The following is a 14,197-nucleotide window of genomic DNA, read 5'->3' as shown; positions in this document are numbered from 1 at the left end:
CTGGGGTCAGTGATCTGGGTCTGAACCCCAGTAATATAATAGTAGATTATATTTACCTGTCTCTAAGTGCCAAGCCCTCTGAGTGCTTTATGTCTATTTGATTGTCTCATCCACCCTCAGTGGAAAGCACATTACAGTTTAAATTTTTTATAGAGGACACTGAGGCCCAGAGAGGTTAACTAACTTGTCTAAGCTCACCAACTGGGATGCGATGTGATCTCAAGGAATCCGACTTCAGAGTCTGCTCCACATTTGAAGCCTTGATGATAAGAATAAGCATTTGATGGGCTCTCACTAGGTGCCAAGCACTTTTCTAAAAACTTTACAAGTAAGTTTTTATTTGTATCATTTTTATTTTTATAACCCATTTCATCCCATAATTTTCTCTCTTTCTTGTAAGTAAGCTGGGTATCATTATCTCCATCTTACAGGTGAAGAAACTGAAGTCCAGAAAGGTTAACTAACTTGCCTGAGGTCACACAGCCAGCAAAAGTGATGAAACTAGTTGGAACCATGCAGAACACTCAGAGTTCATTCTTTTAACCACTCCACTTCGCAGCTTCTGCTCTGTGAAGGTGCATTATTATTATTATTATTTTTTTGCAGTACGCAGGCCTCTCACTGCTGTGGCCTCTGCCTCTCCCGTTGCAGAGCACAGGCTCCGGACGCGCAGGCTCAGCGGCCATGGCTCACGGGCCTAGCCACTCCACGGCATGTGGGATCTTCCCGGACCGGGGCACGAACCTGTGTCCCCTGCATCGGCAGGCGGACTCTCAACCACTGAGCCACCAGGGAAGCCCCTGAAGGTGCATTATTATTATTATTATTTTGCTGGGATTTTGTCAGGTGGAGAAGGGAGGAGTGACATTCTACCTGGGAAGGACATTGGGTGTGAAGACTGGGAGGTGGGGGTGAGTATGAACACTTTCAGGAAGGAAAGTGTGAGACTGGTGAGGGGGGTGGGACAGTGAGGGTCCCAGCGCGGTGGAGCTGAGTGTCCAGGGAAGGCCAGAGAGGAGATGAGATGTGAGGGATGTTTTGGGATTAAGCTATGGAGGAACTTCCTCCACAGGGAGATGCTAGCAAGCTCTGCTCTCTCCAGGATCCCTCCGCCATGGATTCCATGTGAGATGTTTGAAAACTAGGAGCCTCAGAGCTTCTGACCTGGCTCTGCTGAGTGTCATTTGGGAAGTTACTTAACCTCTCTGTGCCTCCATTCCTTTTCTGCAAAAGGGAGGTAATAAACGGGACCGCTTTCCTTGGGCTCTTACTTGGGTAAAATGACGTTATGCATACAAAGCCCCAGCAGAGTTTGGCATAAAGCAGCCCTTTGATATCTCATTTCTCTCCCTTCCCGGCCTCTAGGATGACCTCCCCAAATCCCCAGCCTCACCAGAATCAAGGCTAAAATCAACAGTTGATCGAGAACCACTAAGGTCCCTGGAGACCCCAGGTCAATAAGACGAGGAAGCAGAGAAGCAAATATCAAGCTAGCCAAAGCGTGTCCAAGACTGAGGAAAAAGAATAATTATAATTTATTTCCTTCTCCTTCTTGCTGTGTCAACTCAGGGTTATATAACTGAACTTCTCTGTGAGGTAGCCCTTGGGGCCGCCAGGAGGCAGGGTTGGCGGTGACATAAGTAAATATTTCTCTGCTCTCTGCCCCGGGCTCGGGTTCCGAGCAAACACCACAGCCTGAAAGGGAGGCCATGACAAGGAGGAAGCTGGGTGAGGAGTGAGCTCTGGGCTGGGAGTCAGGAGACCGTGTTCCAGGCCTAGCCCTGACTTGAAGGACGTGGACCTCAGGCGACGAGTGACCTGGGAGGAGAGATTACAGTGTGAGCTAGGGAGTGGCGGGACCTTCCCTGGGGAGAGAATCCAGCCTTCTCCCTGCACCCGGGCCTGGCATTCAAAGCCCTCTCTCCTGCCTTCTCCCCTATCCCATCTTGGAACCCACACACCACGAACCCTGGCTCTTTGGGACTACTGAGTCCCCCACGCCCCCCCAACAGGATTTGTTCCTCTCCCGGGAAGTCCTCCCCTCCCCTCGAAATGGTGGTATGGTGGAGGGGACAGAGGTGTGGGGTTTGGAGTCAGACATGGGCTTGAATTCCGGCCTGAGTGGCCTTGGGCCTGTGACTTAACCTCTCTGGGCCTGTTTCCTCATCTGTAAACTGGGCTTGGTGATTCCTGTCTTTTTCCTGGTTGCAACAATCAAATGAGATAACAATTGTTAATAAGTGCCAATTACTTAGCCTTATCGCATAAACGTGAGGGTTTTGCATGCATAAGTCATTTAGGAATGCATGTCAAGCCTCTAGAAAAGTGAGTGCCTGATGCATAGTGGGCACTGATAAATGCTGCTTTCCTTCATCAAGATCTGCCCAAAGCAACCTCGTCAATCTCAAGTAGGTCGATGTCTTCTGAGACGTCACAGCATCTCATAGGTACTTTGCTTACAGCATTTATCATATGAAAGTGTTGTAATTAGTAGACAGGTCTGTCTTCCCTTCTATTCTAGGAGCTCCACAGGGAGTAAATTCATGCACACAGAGGCTGCGTGGAAGAGATGGGCTTCCGCAGATGCCCTAGGATGGGTTGGCTTTGAACATACACTGAACTCTCTGTGCTCTGGCTCCCTGAGCTCTGCTGATGGCCATCAGAGGCCCTCGCTCAGCTCCATGCAGACTCCAGGGGTAAGCCACACCCTCTTCTGGGTGCTTATGGGGCTTGGACTTGGACCTGCACCATAATTTTTTAGTCTAAACCCAGGACACTTGTCCTAGCAAAAGATTTTGGGTCCATGAGGAGTCCAAGAGGAGATCTAGAAGCTATAGAATGAATGTAGAAATACTGGAATTTGCAGGATAGTGGTTTATGAATTGTAGACTTACTTCCACAATGCCTGGCCTGGTCATGCACCTGGCATATGATAACTGTCTAACAAATGCTTAGTGGATTGGGGGCAGTGTGTTTTTTCACTCCATCGTGCTGCTGGGATATTCTACTGTAAAGGAACAGAAGCTACCAGGCTTCTTCCCTGGGGACCCACTCGTTGCAGAAAGGATTGCTGAGACCTTGGCTTTCTGCACGGTGTCTCTCCTTCATTCCAATACCATCAATCGCTTCTGGCTGGCTACAGAATAAAGCCCTAATTCTTCATCTCATCAACTAAGGTATTCCATGAAACTTTTCCAGTTTTATCCACCAGCACCTGTCTCCTCCTTTTCTCCCTGGCCCTAGGCAGGGAATGAGTGACTTCCTGTCTCCTAAACTCACCCATGCTTCCCAGCACTGGGAAGCTAGCTGCACAGTATTTCCCATCCCACTGCTCACCGCTGAAGAGGTGGAGTCTATTTCTCCACTCCTTTGAATCTAGGTGGGCCCTATGACTGCTGGGACCACTAGAATATGGTAGAAGTGACACTGGAAGTTCCAGGTGTAGCCCTTCAGTGGCAGCTTCTGCTTCCTGCCTCTCAGAATGCTTGCTCCTGGAAACCTCCTTCTTGGAAACCAGCTGACATGCTGTGAGGAGCCCAAGGCACGTGCAGAGGCCACAGGTAGATGTGCTAGCTGACAGCCCCAGCTGTGCTCCCAAATGACAGTCAAGTGTCACTTGGCAGCCACGTGAGTGAGCCACTGGGGGCGCCCAGGCCAGCTGAGCCTTCAGATGTGAAGATCTGACTGAGACCACGCGACAGACAGCATCAAGACACTAAGTCTTGGAGTAGTTGGTTACACAGGGATAGATAATCAGCATACTGGCCTTTGCTCCAGTGCTGTCTTCCCAGTGCTACACCAATCTAAACCTTCCTCTGTTGTGAGACCCAACTGTCCCCGCCTCCCTAGGTCACCTCTTCCACCTCTGACTACTTATAATAATTGTCTGCACCAATCACAATGGCTTTGCAGTGAGATCCCTGGACCTACTTTTCCTTTAAAACATTTAAAAGTGTGCTCTAAACAGAAATGTTCTATCATTTCTGAAAATGGAAAACCAATGTCACTTGCCATCAACAGAAAGTAACAAAATAAAATAGATAAAACGAATCAATGTCATTAAACTCTAGCTGGACAGTGTTACCTCTCAAAGTGTCTGGGCCCAAGGCTGGTCCTCCGTTAAAAAGATGAGCAAGTGTTGTAGCCAGACTCTGAGTTCCAGAATCTGGGTAGTTACAGCATACCAGCTTCCCGATTCCTGGATCACATGGCCATGGTTGTGTATCTTTAAATTCAACAGCTCTGGGCAGCCCTCGTGATTCCTTCACTTTCCTGATTATGGTAGGTGCCATAGCTCTCCAGTCTGGCCAGTTCTGTATTGTTTTGGAAGCCTCCAGCCTTTCCAATATTTTAAAAGAATTAGGTGCATAAAATCCCTTCCTACCGAAAATACTGAGTTCTGCTTGTTTCGTGCACTGACCCCTGACTTCCAACACCCTGACTTCCCGTAGCTCTTGCAGCACGTCCTGGACTTGTTTCTTTTAGTATTTAGGTATTTCCTTCATGTGTATTTTCAATGTGGGTCTCTGTGTATTCCACCTTCTAAGGCTTTATTTGCCTAAGAATATTTTTAGTATGACCTCATGCTTGAATGACCATTTGGCTGGCTTTAAAATTCTGGATTGAAAGGGTTCTTTTCTTTCAATTCTTATAATAACATTACTCTTTGATTTCCTGGATCAAGTGCTGTTATTGAGATGTATAACGTCAATCTGATTCTTGGCCCTTGGTAAGGGATGCTATTTCTCTTTGTCCTTCCTCTTTGTCTGTCATATTCTCGATTTTACCATGATATCTTTGGGTGGATTTTTCTTTATTTCTACTGTTGGCTACCCCATGAGTCCTTTCAATCTGAGTTCATTCATTTTCCTTTAATTCTGGAACAGTTAATCTCCATTATTTCAATTCTTCCCTATTCTCCATTTTTCTTTTTCTCTCCTTTAGGGACACCTACTTCTACCCACCATCTCTTAGGTTTTCTTTTTCATTTGTTCTCTGTCTTTTCCTACATCCTGGGACAGTTCTCAATCTGAGTTTCCTCTTTACTAGTTAGTTGTTAGTTCACTTGTATCCAACCTGATATTTATACCATCTATTGTGTCCTTTATGTTAAAGAGTATATCTTTCGTAGCTAATCTTTTGCCTTGGTTCTCTCCTGTGACTTCTTGTCCTTGCGTTATTTTACAAATGTCTTCCCTTATCTTTTTAGGCATAATTATCGTGCTTTACTTCAAAATCCTGGTCCATCTACTTTAATCATTCTGCTTTAGATGACATATGCAGCTTGATTTATTGTCTTTCTTGTATAGTAGTTGTACTTCTCAGGCATCTGATTATTTTCGTGGGTGAATTCATGTCCCCCTGGGGGTATTTGCTCTTAGTCTGGTAATGTGCCCTGGGGAAGAACCAAAGCCATTAAGAGGAAAAAAGATGAGCCCTGGGCCAGAGAGCCACACAGACTCCCTCAGCCACCTCCTTCCTGTTGGCACTCTGCCTGTGTGTCTGTCAGGCTTCATCTTGGAGTTCCAGGGAGAAGCAGACTTGGCAGGAGGTAGACTCCTCCAGTGGGATCCCACAGGCTGGGGTGGGTGGTGGGGTTGGACGGGCATTGATGGGGGAGTGAATGCCTGAAGCTTGTCCTGCTTTGATCAGTCCCTTACTCCAGCAGGGCTTTGAGCTGCCCCAGACTCCCCCCAGGGCTGTAGCTGCCAACTTCTGCACTACAGAGACAGGAGGTAGTGACTGTCCCAAGACAAGGAGCAGGAACAGGAAGTGGGTAAGCGTCCTAGAGAGCAGGACAGTGGAGAGGTCAGTCCACCATTCATTCATTCCACACTGAAAGTGTGTCTTTCCACACGGAAAGTTGTGCTGGGCGACCAGGAGACCGTGGGAAATGGACCCTGCCCTCGTGGAGGTCATGCTCTGACAATGAAACAGGGAAGAGCTAAATCTGACTACAGATTGGATCTGTTTCTTTTACTTTAACCTTTGCTTTCAGCTGCTTTTGTTCATTAAAAGGATAGTGTCTATACATAATGGCCTGCCTTGGGGAACCCTGCCCCTGTGCCTGAATGTTAAACCAAAGTGCCTTTGTTCAGGGAAACATCCCCCCCCCGGTCCACCTGTGGATGGCTGCAAGAAAGAAGAAATTAACACGTCTGGTCACCAAGGCTGGCCATTCCAGGGGGCATCTGTAAATCTTATGGCCTTTTTACTTTACTTCCTCACCTCCTTCCCCTCTCTGTTCTATAAAAGAAAATGGCATCCGAACCCAATAAGCTGGTTTTTCAGAGACATTTGTCTGCCATCTTCTCGGTCTGCCGGTTTTCTGAATATAAAGTTGTTATTCCTCACCTCAACGTCTCCGATTTATTGGCCTGTCGTGCGGCGAGCAGAGAGAGCTTGGACTCGGTAACTACAACGGTCTAACAGACTCAGCTTAGTTCCCTACTAAGGTCCCTATCTTGGCACCTCCTTTTGGGCACCTCACTTAGTCTTCCTAAGTCTCAGTTTCTTCATCTGTAAAATGGAGATGAGACAGTTCATGCCAAGTGATTAGCAAATGCCCAGCACATTGAGAGCTCTCAAAAATATGAATTACTGTTGTTATTATTACTATGACCAATGATCATGTTTCTGGGGATTAGGTAGGAACTTGGAGCTGCTCCCGGAAGATAAATGAATCCCCTTTTGTCCTCTGGGCAAACCAGTCACCCTTTAGGTCTGAGACCGGATAGAAGGCCAAGATGGGGTGTCTAGAATTTCCACAAAAGAGGATAGAGTAGTCTTGGCTCTTTGAAAAGCTTTGGTCAAGAAGTAGCGAGGGGCTTCCCTGGTGGCACAGTGGTTGAGAGTCCGCCTGCCGATGCAGGGGACACGGGTTCGTGCCCCGGTCCGGGAGGATCCCACATGCCGCGGAGCGGCTGGGCCCGTGAGCCATGGCCACTGAGCCTGCGCATCCGGAGCCTGTGCTCCGCAACGGGAGAGGCCACAACAGTGAGAGGCCCGCGTACCGCAAAAAAAAAAAAAGTAGCGAGGCAGAGGGTGGGAGTTTGGTGGGGAGGTGAATAAAAAAACCACGTTACATTTTCCAGAGAGAACTATTAATACCACCATAGGCATTAAGATTTCAGATAACTAGTCCTTTTTCTACAGCTTCTTGCTTGTTCTTTTTTTTTTTTTTTTTTTAATTGCTAAAGAGCAGTACAGGGAGGAGGTTAGAACTTCCTCAGCAGCGTGGGCGGGAATCTCAGCCTTGTTTCTCCCTAGCCTCAGGGCCTGCAACTCTCCTGGGCCCAGGAGACAGTGCCAGGGCTCACAATACTTTCCCAGGCTCACAAAAAATGTTCTCATTTCTGTCAAAATCAGAAGAAAACAGGAACTTTTAGGTTGAAGAAAATGTTTTAATACACCAATGCAGTCATTAATATAACTGTTAATATTTTTTAGGGAGGAAGGGGTCCACGAAGGCAAAATTGCGTCCCTGGTAAGCTCTGTGACCACCAGCAAGTGGTCTCTGAACCTTAGCAGGGACTGAGGGGATACTACTACTCACTTCCTGGGCTGCCGTGGGTGTTAAAGGAACTGAGGCATGTGGAGCATTCAGCGCTGTGTGGGCACCAGCAAACACAGGCTCTCAGCAAGCAGTCGTTAACCATTTATTTCCCTCTGAGACCTGCAGGCTAAAACCTTAGGAAACCTGGAGGAGGGTTAGGGGATTAGGGACAGCAGCGGGGGAACAAGTTACACAATTGCTTTTTATTTTGCACGACAGACTGAAAGAGATCACCCCCGGTGGAGGAACAGATGGAAGCTTCAAGGCCAGGCCGTGTGTGCCGGAGTCTGCCAGAAACCAGACAAACAGCAGGAAAAAGAGCTGAATTTCCAGTGCAGGCCCGAGGCAGGTGTTAGCCTTGGAGAATGAGTGAGTGAATGAATGAACGAATGATGAATGGATTCTGGAGGAACTGGAAAATCCTGAGGCTTGTTGGCCCTAAAAGTTGGCTCGACAGGTCCCAAGACACAAGCTTCTCTGAAGGGGAAGGGAAACTAATATTTATTAAGGGAAGACTGTGGATAATATCCTCTTTAATACATTGGGAAACTGAGGCTCAGAGAGGCGATGTGGCTTGACCAAGATCCCACAGCTCAAAAGCAGAGGCCTATGTGCCTGCTCTGTGCCCCATCCTCACTGCTGGCTGAGGCTGCCCTGGATGGAGCGAGGTGTGCTGGCAGTCCAGGGTCTGCACGGGTCCTTGAAATGCCAGGAGCTTCTAAGACTGTCCCCTCCACCTCCTGAAGCTGCCCAGGACGTACCATAGGATCTGGCAGCCCCACTGAGGGCCCCAACAGCTCAGGAGTATCTGGCCCAGGCAGGAGGCCCCTCACAACAGGCCTGGAAGCTGGCTGAAGAACAGGCTTCTCTGTCTTAGAGACTGGCACAGCCTCTTTTCCTTCCTTAGGCCAAACTGCAGCCAGCACCCCCAGGAGTTTCAAACCACATGATAGGTTCCAGCCCAGCTGCCACTGCCCCTACCCGCTCAACTCTACCTACACCCAGCCCTGCTCAGGAATCCAGAGACCTGCTGGCAGGCTCTTGCCTTGGCTCAGTCCCCTTCCCCTCTTCCTGCCCCCCTCCTGCCCACCGAGGATCTTTCCTCCTGATAAGGAATTCCTCTGAAAGAAGGCAAAGAGGGATCCACCCTACCAGGTCCCAAAGCAAAGAGTGGGATGCCAGAAGCCCAGATGTCAATGACTGCATCAGGAGGCCAGATGGATGGAGATGGGGAACCCAACAGGGCGGTGTGCTCGGCGCTTGGAGGTTGTCCAGGAGAAATAAACACGCCGCTGCTTCTGGGCTGCCTTCAGAGGCTCTCGCATGGCAGCGTGCAGGGGGCATCTTAACACAGGCACTGCTGGCCAGCAATACTTAGCCTAGTTTAGAGAGGTTCCTATTTTGGATTATTTTTCTCCAACATCAAACATACATCTTTTAAAAAGTAAACTGGACATACATAATTTGGGGTCTATTTTCATCATATGAGGTTTTTTTTTTTAATTAAAAGGGTTTATTGGGCAACTTAAAATCTACTTTACCATTCCTTTTTTAACCTTCCATTCCATTTTATTGGAAGATGGGAAAGTAAAGAGAAATGTTGCAGGATTTACAATTCCCAGAGACTCTCACAGCCCACTGTAGTGACAAAGCACTTGGATTAGGAGACTTGAGGTCTCCCCTTAACCCTCCACTGACCGAGTGTATCTCATCCTCTCCGGACCCCCATTTTCTCACCTTTAAATGGAGGGAGCCCTCTGTTACCTTTAAGGGTCTCTGTAGCTCCTACCTTCTGTGACCCTGAGCCCCAGGAGCAATGGGATGGGGATCAGCTTGGATGGTACTTTCCTGCTCTCAAAGCCCCAGGGGTCTCCGGGGGGCTGACTGTCAAGGGTAGTAGGGCTGGGAGCAGCGGTACAGGGCCTAGGCCTCCCCCTGAGGTGTAAATGTCTACTAGGAGTGGATTCTTCCCTGAGAAAAGACGCTGATGGTGGCAGGAGAGAGGGTGGAGGCACAGAACATGTGACGGGGGACGCACCCTTCAAGCTGTGGGGTAGGGACGGGACAGGGGAAAAAGAACTTGTGGCACTTACGTCAGTTCTGTCAGGGGGTGTTCTCCTCTCTCAATGCCAAGAGCCCCAGTCCTCAGCCCAGGTTTGTGCATTCCACAGACATTCACTGAATGCCTACCACGTGCCGGACACTGTCGTAGGTGGGGATGCAGTAAGGAAGGAGGCAGGCTTGCTCCCTGTCCCCATAGAGTTTACAGTCGGTGGGAAACACAGACATTAAATGATTATGAGCAATTATGGAAAGTGCTAAAAAGAGAAGCTTTGAACTTGGCTCTTTTGAGGGATACAGTGCCTCCCATCTCCTCTTGATGTGTTCCCCCAAATCTCTCACCTTCACTTCAGATCTTTGCTTCTCACGGACTCTTAGTCACCACAGGGAGATGGAAACCCAATGAGGCTGCCTGCCAGGATGTCAGACAGGCTGAAGGTCCCTAACTTTGCTAAGAGTGGCTCCACCTCAAGGACATAGCTCCCTGCCAGCCTGAGGCATCAGTGGCCACTGTCCACAGGGGTGATAAGGGGTGTGCGAACCGGCCACGGGGATAAGCTTTGAATCCACTGCAGCAGATTCCCCCAGAGACCCAACACGTTCCCCTAGCCCAACTCACTGTGAGCCTGGCTCAGCACACACACAGTAGTTGGTCCGCCTGGCACCACACTGCCCCCTTCAGCTACCTCACCGCCAGCCAGGAGACAGCAGGACAAGGTGAGGAGTGTCCCACCCCATGAAGGGGCCATGGGAGCCCCTCTCCCCTTTCATCTTCCATTCCCATCAGGCACCCAGAGTCCTTTGCTGTGTCTTCCCCCACGCCCACCCACCTCCCCTTACCCTTGTAATTTGGAGGTGGACACTTAGAGGATGTGAGAAAGGTATTTGGCCTACCTAGAGTTCCAGCTCCTTCATCTACGTCCATGTGGCTGCTGGGACTCAGGATTCCAGGATTTTGTGTGCCCTCCCTACCTCTGTGCTCTGGATGAGCTTATCATGTTACTCCCCTGCCCCCCATAAAAGGGGGTGCCCCAAGTCTGTTACTCTGGGCTTATCTTAATCTGTTATGCTGCTCCATCCACCTAAACCACCGTCTCCTACATCATCCCATCTGTTAGGATCTGATCATCTCTAAATTCACTGCTATTTACTGACTACTTACCACAGGCCAACTGTTGTACTACATACTCATTCACTGTTCATTCATTCAACCAATACGTAGTGAGACCTACTATATGCCAGGTACCATATAATGGTGAACCAAACAGACATGGCCCCTGCCCCCAAGAAGCTACAGCCTAGGGCTTCCCTGGTGGCGCAGTGGTTAAGAATCCGCCTGCCAATGCCGGGGACACAGGTTCAAGCCCTGGTCCGGGAAGATCCCACATGCCACGGAGCAACTAAGCCCACGCACCACAGCTACTGAGCCCACGCGCTAGAGCCCACGAGCCACAACTACTGGGCCCACGTGCCACAACTACTGAAGCCCGCGTGCCTAGAGCCCGTGCTCCGCAACAGAGAAGCCACGGCAACAAACAGTAGCCCCCACTCTCAGCAACTAGAGAAAACCCACGTGCAGCAACAAAGATCCAGTACAGCCAAAAATTAAATAAGTGAATAAATAAATAAATTTATGTATTAAAAAAAAGAAGCTACAGTCTAGTGGAAATTAACAGCTTATAGTTACGGAGTGCCTATAATATACAGACCTTGTACTAAGCACTTTATATGGACTACCTGGCACTCTGTCAAAGAAATTGTTTCACTTACGGAGCAAAGGGAACTGTAGAGAAATGCAGGGTCCTGCCCAAGACTAAGTTATTGGCCACCTAAGGGGCAAGGCAGGGATTCCAATGCCCAGGTTGACTGATTCTAAAGCACCAGCACTATGCTTTCTTCCCCACCCCTACTCAATCCCACCTCCTCCAAGCACCCCTCCAGATCCTCCTCCCAGACTAGATGGCTTCCTTGGTCCCTCTAAGCCTGCTCTAGTATTTGACACACCCATGTTCTCCTCCTGCCAGATATCCAGACCACAGAACGTGTCCCCACCTCTTTCCTCTGGAGCAGCTAGTCCAGTGAGCCACCCCGGAGCTGCTCAGTTTGCTGATCTGAGCTAGAACACTGGTTTCCTCCCCCTGCTGTGGGTTTTCATCGCAGATCTTCCTCCTGGAGGGGCCTCCGCACAGGGCTCACCCATCCAGACGCCCATTTCACAGATGAAGCCAACACAGGTCCTGAGTGGTTCAAAATCCCTTTGCCTCCTGGCTGGCCGAGTCCGTTCCCTTTTCTTCCGGGGAGTCTCGGACCCTCAGCCGGAGGCTTGATGAGGGGGGTGGGACAAGGAAACGACCTGCCTGCTGGATGCCCGGAATATCAACCCCCCAAACGCAGGCTGGCGCTCGGGGCACTTCTCCGCGAGGGTCGAGCTTGCTCGGCACTCCGGGCACCTGTACGCATGCCCCATCCCCATTTCCAAAACCCGCAAAAGGTGACCGATATCCCTCCCTCCACCCCGGCCACCGCCCTCGCGCGCAGAACCCAGGCATCCCTTCCAATGCAGATGGGGGTGGGACTGGGAACCCCTCACTCTCCCTCTCCCGTCACCCCTCCGCGGAGCGCGGCAGGTGGACAGCGAGCCGCTGCGCCTGAGCCAGGCCGCCCGTGCTCCCTGCAGACCCGGCGTCCCCGGCGTCCCGCGCCTCCTACCTGCTCGGGGGAGCCCTGCGCGCCGGCCGCCGCCCGCTCCGCCTCCCGCCGGCGCCACCGCAGCAGCCCCGGCTCCGGCCGCCCGGAATCCCGCCCCCGGCTCCGCCCCGCCCCGCGCAGGTGATCCCGGGGAGGGGCCGACTGACCCCCTCGGTCCCTGCCTCGGGGGCCGTCCTGGGGGGGCGCCAGGCTCGGGACGCTGGCTGGGCGGCGCCTCACCGCAGTGTCCTCGCGCTTCTCCTGGCCTGGGTCCTTCTTGAGATTCCAGTTCTGGCACACCCACACCCACCCCCAGGCGCTCAGCGCACCAAGGCCACGTCTCCCAGGTCAGACTTCTGCCAGGGCAGAAGGGGAGAAGGGGCCTTACAAATACACCAGGCCGAGTGTGAGCTGCAGGGGGTTTGTGTAGGTGTCTTTTTTTTTTTTTTTTTTTAATTTATAATATTTATAGCCTTTTCTTTTTGGCTGCCCTGGGTCTTCGTTGCTGTGCGAGGGCTTTCTCTAGTTGCAGTGAGCAGGGGCTACTCTTCCCTGCGGTGCGCGGGCTTCTCATTGCGGTGTCTTCTCTTTGTTGTGGAGCACAGGCTCTAGGCACGTGGGCTTCAGTAGTTGCAGCACGCGGGCTCAGTAGTTGTGGCTCATGGGCTCTAGAGCGCAGGCTCAGTGGTTGTGGCATGTGAGATCTTCTCAGGCCAGGGCTCGAACCCGTGTCCCCTGCATTGGCAGGCAGATTCTTAACCACTGCACCACCAGGGAAGCCCATTTATAGCCTTTTAAAAAACATTTTGAGTATAGTTGATTTAAAATGTTGTGTTAGTTTCAGGTGTACAGCAAAGTGAATCAGTTATACATATACGTATATCCACTTTTTTAGATTCTTTTCCCATATAGGCCATTACAGAGTAATGAGTAGCGTTCCCTGTGCTATACAGCAGGTTCTTATTAGTTATCTATTTTATATATAGTAGTGTGTATATGTCAATTCCAATCTCCCAATTTATCCCTCTCGCCCCCATCCCCTGGTAACCATAAGTTTGTTTTCTACATGTGTGACTCTACTTCTGTTTTGTAAATAACTTCATTTGTACCTCTTTTTTAGATTCCACATAAGCGTTATCATATGATATTTGTCTTTCTGTGTCTGACTTACTTCACTCAGTATAACAGTCTCTAGGTCATCCATGTTGCTGCAAATGGCATTATTTTGTTCTTTTTTATGATGAGTAATATTCCATTTTATATATGTACCACATCTTTATCCATTCCTCTGTTGATGGACATTTAAGTTACTTCCATAGCCTGGCTATTGTAAATAGTGCTACAATGAACATTGGGGTACATGTATCTTTTCAAATTATGGTTTTCTCCAGGTATATGCATAGGAGTGGGATTGCTGGGTCATATGGCAGTTCTAGTTTTTTTTTAAAGCTGTTTTAAAGTTTCATTTTATTTATTTTTTGTCTGCATTGGGTCTTAATTGCTGCACACCAGCTTTCTCTAGTTGCGCCGAGTCATTGCAGTGTGCGGGCCTCTCGTTGCGGTGGCTTCTCTTGTTGCGGAGCACGGGCTCTAGGCGCTGGGCTTCAGTAGTTGTGGCTCGCGGGCTCTAGAGCGCAGGCTCAGTAGTTGTGGTGCACAGGCTTAGTTGCTCCGCAGCATGTGGGATCTTCCCGGCCCAGGGATCGGGCCCGTGTCCCCTGCATTGGCAGGCGGATTCTTAACCACTGCACCACCAGGGAAGTCCTATTTTTAGTTTTTTAAGGAACCTCCATTCTGTTCTCCATAGTGGCTGTACCTGTTTAGGTGTCTTTAAAGTGGGATTGTGCTGGGAATTCCCTGGAAGTACAGTGATTAGGACTCCACGCTTCCACT

Source organism: Mesoplodon mirus (genome assembly GCF_964341445.2).
Source record: "Mesoplodon mirus genome assembly, chromosome: 3".
NCBI classification, from domain to species: Eukaryota; Metazoa; Chordata; class Mammalia; order Artiodactyla; family Ziphiidae; genus Mesoplodon; species Mesoplodon mirus.
This window is presented reverse-complemented; position numbering follows the sequence as displayed.